Below are 9,468 nucleotides of genomic sequence, written 5' to 3' on the forward strand. Positions count from 1 at the left end.
GTCTGCTGTACATCACTCACTGGGAAGTCAAACTGATTCAAATGATGGTGAAAAAACTGTTAAGTGCCATAGCTACAAAAAAATACCTGTGCTAAAACTTGGTTGTTTTATACCTAAATAAAAAGGGAGAAAAATTTATATTCCACCAAATATAGGTACAGATGCATTACCCATTATTCTTCTTGACAGTAAGGATCAGAAAATGGATTTTAGAGAGGATTTTAAAGAGGACTTTAGAGAGGAATCATTAAAGGTTCTCGTTACTAGCCCCAAAGTGTTTTCCAGCTCTCTGTGGCTCTGCTGGTGTTCTGGGACCATTTTGCTGGACACACTGAAAGCACGCTTCAGCAGTGCAAAGGCACAGTGCTTCCTGAATTCAGCCCATCTTCTGGGATTCAACAAGGAGAACCAAGGCAACTAATTTCAATCTTGGAACATCAGCTAAATTGTGAAGTCTTTGTTTATATGATTCTGGGCATGTAGTCATAGATGGAGATGAAACTGAATCCTTCTCAAAAAGTCCATCAAAGCATTGCTTTCATCTATGTGTGTTGCTTTGTTGAGAAGTTTCCAACCACAAGGATAATACTATAAGCATTCTTTGCCAAAATTTTTCGGGAAGTAGCATCCAGGTCATGGGATTCAATGCTAAATTAATACTGAAGTTCCTCAAATTTATTGTAATTGTTTTTAGGTTTCAAGTTGGCATTCTCTGGAATCCTCAATGAATCAGAGGTCTCTACTGATGGGGTTCCAAAATACACTGTAGAAACATCTCATCCTCCCGAGAGAGTATACAAACTGTCCATGTGATCTGGTGATCCAGTTTTATGATAAGACTGGAAGACAGTGCTACAGCAGGACAGAGAGTTGAATACACCCTCCAGAGAATACCAGAAGTTTATATGTGCTCTCTCATCTTGCAAACCAGGATTTGGAGTGGATCAATTACGAGATGACAATCTAGAAACTTACTGGCAGTCAGATGGCTCCCAGCCTCATTTAGTGAACATCCAATTCAGAAGAAAAACAACAGTGAAGACATTATGTATTTAGGCGGACTACAAATCTGATGAAAGCTATACTCCAAGCAAGATCTCAGTCAGAGTAGGAAATAATTTTCATAATCTTCAAGAAATCCGGCAACTTGAATTGGTGCAACCAAGTGGCTGGATTCACGTTCCCTTAACTGATAATCATAAGAAGCCAACTCGTACATTCATGATGCAGATTGCTGTTCTAGCCAATCATCAGAATGGAAGAGATACCCACATGAGACAAATTAAAATATACACACCCGTGGAAGAGAGCTCCATTGGTAAATTTCCTACATGTACAACTACTGATTTCATGATGTATCGCTCAATAAGGTGACCTTGAAATAGAACAAGTCATTAAACGTATCTTTATCTTGTCAGTAAATATTAAATCTGGTATCTTTATTGAAAAATGCATCAATTATTTTGCAATTTTTTAATGCATTGAAAAGTATTTTATTGTAAGTTTAATAAATAACTTTTGGGTCAAAAAAAAGTTTATACGTGCTGGCTCTCACTTTTCCTTTTTTTTTTTTTAATTTTATGTTTTGTATATGTAATTTTTTTGGTAATGACTTAATTGAGAGCTTGGGTATGCATATAGAACAAACGTGATTTTTAGAAATCCCTTTTCTTAAAAGATATTTAACCATCTGCCCTAAGGAATTTCCCACTTGCCTCTTTCCACAGGCTCCAATCTCCAACCATGGCACTTCCCTCCTCATTTTCTTCTTTGTTTTCTTCACAATTTTTCCTATCTTCTCTCATATCATATATATTCCCTTCAACACTGTCATATTCTTAAATAGAGAAGTCAAAAGAACTTTGTGTTTTGCTGTCCCAATCTAAATAATACTTAAAGTCTTCTTATTCCTTTTTTTTTCCTTTTTTCAGCTTTACTGAGGTGCAATTGACAAAAAATTATATATATTTAAGGTGTACAATGTGATGTACACACACACACATTATTTCACATAGTTAGTTACCTTTTGTTTCCTTTCATTCCCCCACTCTCCTCCCCTCTGACAACCACTTATTTGTTCTCTGTATCTATGGGTCTGTTTCTGTATTGTCATGCTTGTTCATTTGTTGTTGTTGTTTTTTTTTTTAGATTCCACATACAAGTGATATCATACAGTATTTGCCTTTCTCTCTCTGACTTATTTCACTGAGCATAATGCCCTTTAGGTCCATCTGTGTTGTCACAAATTCTCATTCTCTTCAAATAGGTCCTTCAAACTCCTTTCCTATTAAGACAGACGTCAAATATGTTTTGGTGATTTAGCTCAAAAAGAACTCTAAAAGTATGTACCATTTTGGAAATTTTTAAGTTTTCATTTGAAGCTTCTCATAATTTTAATAAGCTTAAGTAGTTGTAAATTATGCAATTTCTAGCATGTTCTAAACCACACTGTAAATAAAGCTTAAAACAATTTAAACTTAGAATAGAATAATTTATTTTAAAAGTAAATTAAGAGAAGCATGTTGGGAATGGTGGGAAAGGACTTCTGAAAAATCTGCTCTGCCACAGAAGAAATGAGACCACTGGCAAAAATCATCAAAATCAACTTTTTCAGAATCTTGGAAATTTAACCAAAGACTTGCAATAATCCAAGGAGAACTTATCAAGAAAAATGACTGAATCTCAGTATGAACAGTAAGCTTTGTGTCATTTAAATTTCCTCTATTCCTATCCCTCTCTTCCCAGGTCCATAGCATGCTTGAAAACCAATAGCCTCACAACTATGATGGCTATAAAAATTAGCAACCTAGTAGCCACTGGAAGAAACAGATGGGTTTGGAGATCCCCAAAAGTCCCATTCCCAGAGAAATATTGCCATTTGGAAGCTCCCTGAAAAACTCCATTCTTAGGGTTTGCCTTCATTTGATCAAACTCAAAGCTTGCCCTGTGTGAACAGCCATATTCCTAGAGCATTTGTTGAAAATAATCAGTGGCAATTATTCAACATCAAAGCAGCCTGAGGTGGAGTACTAGTCAGTGCTAAATAAGAGGCTGACTAAAAATCTCAAAAGGAATATCTGGGGAATGATACTTCCATAAGTAGTGCTGTAAAGCTCTGATATATTCTTGAGAATCTAGAATGCCAAGCACACATGCAGAACTGTGCACATTTCAAGGAAAAGCTGGAAACACCCCAATCGCCCACCTCTACCAGAACTTGAGGCTCTCCCCAGGCAGGAACAGAAGGCTAAGGCAGGGTTATAGACTGCCTGTTGGAGAGTGATGCATGCCTTCCAATACACAGAGAACCACTTGGCAAAGGCTGGGAGATTTATTAATTCAAGATACGTAAGGTAATCTCTGTCCCATCATTAATTGACCACTAAGCTTAATGAGTTTCCAACGCTTCCACATAACTAAAAATAGACTTTATAAACTTAGTGCAGTTAAGTCACTAAACAACAACAACAAACAAGGATATCAAGCAAATTCAATGAGGAAAGAACAGTCTTTTTAACAACTGGTGCTGAGCAACAGGAAATCTACACACAAAAGGATGAAAATGTACCCCTAATTCACACAATATATAAAAGTTAACTCAAGATATATCACAGATGTAAATGTAAGCACTAAAACTCTAAAATACTTAGAAGAAAACTTAAGAGTAAATCTTTACGAGTTTGACAATGCTTTCTTAGATATGACACCAAAAGCACAGGTGACCAAAAAACAATTGATTCGATTTCACCAAAATTAAAAACTTCTGTGCTTCATAAGATACCATCAAGAAAATATATATACAGCCCACAGAATGGGAGAACATTTTTTGCACACTTGTACCTAATAAGGGACCTGTATCCAGGACAAATGCTTACAGGTCAACAATAAAAAGACAAATAGCCAAATTAAAAAGTGGCACAGGATTTAAATAGACACCTCTCTAAAGAAGATACACAAATGGTCAATAAGTATATGAAAAGATGCTCAGTATCATTAGTCATTAAGAAAATAAAAATCAAAACCATAATGAAAGATCACTTTATACCCCCTGGGGTAACTAAAATTAAGAACACAGACATTAACAAATTTTGGCAAGGATGTGAAGAAATTGGCACTCTCCTACATTGCTGCTGCGATTGTTAAAGGTGCAACCTCTTTGATAAACATTTCAGCAGCTCCTCAAAATATTAAACATACAACTACTACATAACTCAGGAGTTCCACTCCTGGATACATAGCAAAGAGAACTGAAAGCAAACGTCCACACAAATGTTTGTACATGAATGTGCAAAGCAGCATTATTAATAATAGTCCAAAAAGTGGAAACAACAAATGTCCATCAACTGATGAACAGATAAAGAAAACATGGAAATCCATAAAATGGAACATTTGGCCATAAATATGAATGAAGCTTTGATTCATGATGCAACATGGATGAACCCTGAAAACATGCCAGCTGAAAGAAGCCAATATCAAAGACCAAAATGGATAATTCCATTTATAGGAAATGTCCAGAATAGGCAAACCTGATGAGACAGAAAGTAAATTAGTGGTTCCAAGGGGGAGAAGGAAATGGAGAATGATGATAATAGGCATAATTTTTCTCTTTGGGGTAATGAAAATGTTCTAAAATTAGATAGTGGTTATGGTTGTATAACTCTGTGAACATACTAAAAAGTGGATTGTATACCATGAAAGGAGGGATTTTATGACGTGAATCATGTCTCAATAAAGCCATTACTTAAAAAAGTAAACTAACAGACTTCTTCATTGACAGTCAGAAATCAGCCATTCAATCAGCCTTTTTTGAGGGGGGAAGAGAATGCTGTATGATCAGTTTAGTGTTCACTGATTAAAAGTGAGGCTGAATAATTTTATAAGTGTTTATTAGACATTTGCATTTATTTTAATCATCTGTCTAGTGATTTGATTTCTTTTAATATTGCTTACTTTATTATAATTAATATATAAGAATTGTCCACATAATAACATCAGTCATTGATCAAATACATTGAAAATTCTTTCCCAATTTGTGGCTTACCTTGTTTCTAGTACTGATTTATATACAAAACTCCAAATGTCTATTTATTGAAATCCATTCATTTTTCTTTTATGATTTTTTATTTCATTTTTATAAAGACCTTCTTGTTGTGGAATCACATTAATATTTGCTTAATTTTTTTTGTTTTGTAGATTCATATGCTGTATTTAATTCTTTAACCGATCCGGATTATATTTTGAAGTTCTGAAGTATGGCATGTTATTGGGAATGTAATTATGGTTAAAAATAATTGTCCTAGCACTACTTAGAAAATATTTCATCAATTTGCACTGACTTAAAATACCATTTTTATCACATACTAGTGTTTTCACTGATACTTAGGTTTGATGGTTAAGTTTCCTCTTCTGTTCCTTGTACTGATATCTCCCTATTAATTACTATAATTTTACAATGTACTTTAACATTTAAAAGCCAAGTACAACATTAAATAAGCTATATTTTTTATAGAATTATCCTGGCTATTCTCATAGATTTAATCTTACACATGAAATTTAGAATCATTTGATAAAGTTTCCCAACATTTTTAATAGGGATTTTGAGTCATGTTACAAAGTATTGAAGTGGGAGGATCTCAAATTGTACAGGCTGAGACAATGTTTAATTCTGTGTCATAAACACTTGACTTCTCAAAACCTGTTTCTTCATCTACAAATAATAATAATCCTAACCAGTAAACTACGTAAGTCTTAAAAAAGCATGCATACTTATACATCTATTACTTGACATAATATCTACCCCAGGGTAAAACATTTAAGAAAAGTTACACAATACTACTTTAAAATTTTAATTGGATTTATCATTTATTTAGGGGGATAATTGGTACTCAGATTTAGTATGTTTCTAATTCAGGAAAACAATTATTGAAGTGTTCTTTCTCTTTTCCTTTCCTAATCTTTATAGAGGTTCTTCAACAAGTCTAGAACATATTTTCACCTTAAAATCATTTGTATTACTTATTTTCATTGCTTTGTGAATGAGAATATTTGCCATTATACTGACTAAACTTTCATAGTGATATATTATAAACAAATTGATTTTGTAACTGATTACATTACTAATCTTGCTTGTTAGGGCTAAAATTTTTAATCAATTATTCTGAGTTTTCTAAACAAGTATGTTTTCTAGCAACGATAATTTTATCTTTTTCTTTCCAATATTAACATCTAAATTTTTTCTTCCTTTATTATATTCTCTAGAACTTTCAGAATCATCTTGAATAACAGCAATAATAGACATCCTTATGTTGTTCTGGTTCCTAATTTTAATTAAAATGTATTCAATGTTTCAAAATCAAGTAAAATGCTGATTATTGTTAAAATAAACTTTATCACAGCATTGTTTTATTTTTAGTTTGTGCCAATTTTTTTTAGAAAGGGATATCGCATTTCATCAAGATATTCTTTGAAATATGACAAAATATTTCTTTTTCTGAATTATTATTGATTCAATGACTTACTGAAATTGATCTATTTTGATCCATCCTTGTATTTTGAAGTAAAAATGTTACAACATAAGCACTGAAACCAGATGCCCTGTGTTTCAAAACTGGCTCTGAAACTTATTAACTATGTAATTTAGGGCCTATTAACCTCAGTTTCTTCATCTACAAAATGAGGATAATAAGGTTGCTTTCCTCATGGGATTATCTTGAAGCTTAAAGTGTTAATACATATAATGATGGTTTACTTTTTAATATTCTTTTGGGTTTTCTCTGAATTTATTTTGTAATGTTTGTATCTAGCTTTGGAAGTACACTGTACCATTTATTTTTGTATACTTCACTGGCCAGACTTTGGAACCATTTCAGGAGATTCTTGCATTCTTTCAGATTTTGAAATTATTAGCATTAAATTGTATTTAGTGATCCAACATATTTAATCTCAGCCATACATATTATTTTATAGTTAGCCTTACTTTTAATTCTCCTATGAGCTTTTCCCTTTCAGTTGTTAGCTATATTAGTTTCCTATTGTCACTGTTACAAATTATCACAAGCTTAGAGTCTTAAAGCAACACAATTATGTAACAACTGTATTGTACATATAAAAACATGATAGTTTTTATAGTTTATTCTATATATTATATGCATATATATGACATATAATTATTTCAGAAGTCTAAAACGTGCACAGGCTGTGCCCTTTTGGCAAGCTCTTGGGGAGATCCATTTCCCTGCCTTTCCCACTTCAAAAGGATGCTCCTATTCCTTGGCTCATGGCCCCTTCCTCCATTTTCGAAACCAGCAGTGTAACATATTTTCTCCTTCTAACCTCTGTTGAGTCCTTGCAGCTCTCTGACTCTACCTCTACTGCCTCCCCCAGACTAGGAATCTTATGGTTACCTTGGGCACACTGGGATAATTCCGGATTATCTCCCCTTTTCAAGATCCTTAACTTAATCATATATCCGAAGTCATTTTCACCATTTATGATAACCCACTCACAAGTTCCTGGTTAGGATGTGACATCTCTGGGAGGCCTACCAGAGTATTACCAGATTAGCTATATTACAGATTTCATATTTTAGTTTTCTTCAAAGAACATTATCTTGGAGCGATTTGTTTATTTGGGGGTTTTTTAGTTATTTATAAGTTTCTGTTTTCTTCAACTCTGGTTATATTCATTTGTCCAACTGTTTAATACCTATTTATTTTTTCTTATTTTTAAATTTAAGCATTTACATCTCTGAATTCTTGTCAGATTACAGCTTTGGATGCACACCATACACTTTGTTTGGTGATGTTCCCATTGTCATTTTACAACTGGTAATCGCAGGCTTGACATTCTCCTTGATCTTAGCATTATTCAAGAAAGAATTATTTTTATTGCAAGTGACATTTTAAACTTGTCCTTTGTTATTAATTTCTGGTTATGCATTGTATTAAGATAACATCCTAAATACTTTATGCCTTTCGAGATTTTTTTAGGTTGTATTTGTGGCCTAATAAGTAACCAGTTTATATAAATTCAAGTTACTTTTTGATACGATATAGAATGTGATATTAATTAGCATTATTAACTATATTAACTTTATTTTATATCCACTATAGGGTTATTTATCTTTGCCTAATTTGTAGGCTATTACAGTCCATTATACTGCCATGGATTAGGATATATGGTCATACTACAAGAACACTGAGATGATGTTCTCAGAGAAGTTTTTAAAATTTTAGATAAAAATTGTAACAAATATGTAAGTAGAAAAAAATTTAGTATACATTTATTTGTGGACAATAAAAACTAACTGCTTGCCTGCATACTTCATTCATATTTTTGAACAAGTGCCTACCGAAGTACATTTAGGGAAAAGCAAAGCTAAATTTAAAATAGTAAACATATTCTTTTTTTTAAAATGTCAATTTAACGTCTCACTTTCTATCTTCTGATCTTTTGAGAAAGCTTTTGACTTTGCCCATCCATAGTGGAATTAGAAACAGCAAACACTGACATGGCATTATTGTAAAAAAGTATGAGGAACTTACTTTACAATAGGTAACTGCTGTCCCAGCAAAAGCCCAATGTTGGTTTTAGCTAGTTTTTCTTTAACCTTCTGGATTGCAGCAGAGAACTGATACTGAAACCATGTCTCCAAGTTCTAAACTAAATGAGTTTGATGGTGTCAGCTTAACTGGAGCCAAAATAAGCCTACAGTATATGTTTATAGTCTCTGTTTTATACATGTCTGGCGCACAGGAACAATTGAAGTTGAATTACTTCTCACCCCTGGAGAGTGCAGTCCTTCAGTGTCATGACAAAGGTCACTGACAGGTCATCATGGATAAGACAGTTTCTGGATATCAAAGTACAGTTTCTAAAACTTGTCTGTTTTCTTCACTTTCACAAAAACCAATTGTAAAAATGTTTTCATAAGAAATATATCTGTGCACATTTCCATGTCCAAATTTAAAATACTTATTTTCAATGTGGGTACAGAAAATTGTAAACTGTACCTGAGAACTATGGCTATATTTGGAAGCATTTTTTACTTTGAATTATACAGAATATGACTAGAAATAAGAAAACTTCACTGATGTATCAATGTCAAAAAAAAAAAAATCATAGCTTTGCCCAGGTTAACAGTGAGCTTCACTGACAGGTGCCAGAAGCTGGTGAACCAAGTATGAAGAATATATTCCCCAGTTCAAAGGAACAGAACATTTTTCAAATCCTTCAGTACACATAAAGAACATTTATTTTTATATAAAGTGGTCACTACTGTAATTTTAAATTTCATTTCTTATTCTGCCCGCCACCCTTTTTGAGCAGAATGATTTTCCAAATGTTGATTTTCTTTAAATGTAAATGTTATAAAGACCAATTACTCAAAGGATATTCTATCCTAATTATGACAAACTTCATTTTAATATTCAAGATGGTGGTATGTATAAATAATAAGTTTGTGATCTA

General features: G+C 33.0%; 1 pseudogene; it reads left to right on the plus strand.

Annotated features, from left to right (window-relative positions):
- Positions 1 to 202: 202 nt before the first annotated feature.
- On the plus strand, positions 203 to 1,374 carry LOC101335109 (anaphase-promoting complex subunit 10 pseudogene; annotated as a pseudogene).
- The last annotated feature ends 8,094 nt before the right edge of the window (positions 1,375 to 9,468 follow it).

This window comes from Tursiops truncatus, chromosome 9, assembly GCF_011762595.2.
Source record: "Tursiops truncatus isolate mTurTru1 chromosome 9, mTurTru1.mat.Y, whole genome shotgun sequence".
Classification (NCBI taxonomy): Eukaryota; Metazoa; Chordata; class Mammalia; order Artiodactyla; family Delphinidae; genus Tursiops; species Tursiops truncatus.